Raw genomic sequence first — 718 nt, 5'->3', positions numbered from 1 at the left:
GACCCAAGCGGGCGGCAAACCCCCCCCGTCGCCCCCATACTTCAGGCGGGGCGGCAGCGGGCCCAGATCCCCGCAGACTCGCCTGCCTTGCCCTGGCCCCACCACCCATCATTTGCCCCTTCGGATCTCCTTTGGGGGGGACTTTTCAAGGACCAACCCCACTGGGTTGGAAAGACCAGACTCCCCGCTTGGTTTTCATGTGCGATTTGTGCTTTTTCTCCTCGGCTCCGATTTTTGGTAAATTTTTGAAGTAATTTTTTCGCTCGCGCCTGCTAAAAGGATCCAGGCTGCTCGGGCTCTCCCCACCCCACCTCGCCCTCGCTGTGTCTCCTGTGCTTTCCCCCCCACGCCGGTTCGGGGGCGCAGGGCTGGGGGATACCCCCCGGGGGAATTTTTGCAATTGTCGGAAACGATAGGGGACCGTCCCGGGATGCCACCGGCGCCAAAACCGGGTCCCTCGGGGAAGTTATGATATTTTTATCGATTTTTTGAAAATATGACGAAATAAAAAAAAAAAAGGGAAAAAATTGGGGGCCAAAAAAAAAAAAAAAAAGTCGGAGGCTGCTCGCTTGCTGCTGGATGGGGCTTTTCGGCTCTCCCACACAGTGTCTTGAATTCATTTCTTACTGAATGAACTAAAGGAATGTGAAAGCCGATTGACAGCCTTCCCAGCCTCTCCAGAGATCTCCCCCTCCCCCAAAATTTGGCTCCCCGGGAA

At 55.2% G+C, this 718-nt stretch overlaps 1 protein-coding gene across 1 annotated transcript in view; it reads left to right on the top strand.

Moving 5' to 3' along the window:
• The window catches only part of CCND2 (cyclin D2), a 35,776-nt gene that overhangs the window by 750 nt on the left and 34,308 nt on the right, over nucleotides 1–718 (top strand). The window lies entirely within an intron of this gene.

Source organism: Charadrius vociferus, unplaced genomic scaffold, assembly GCF_000708025.1.
Source record: "Charadrius vociferus isolate BGI_N301 unplaced genomic scaffold, ASM70802v2 scaffold160, whole genome shotgun sequence".
In the NCBI taxonomy this organism is placed as follows: domain Eukaryota; kingdom Metazoa; phylum Chordata; class Aves; order Charadriiformes; family Charadriidae; genus Charadrius; species Charadrius vociferus.
This window is presented reverse-complemented; position numbering and strand designations above follow the sequence as displayed.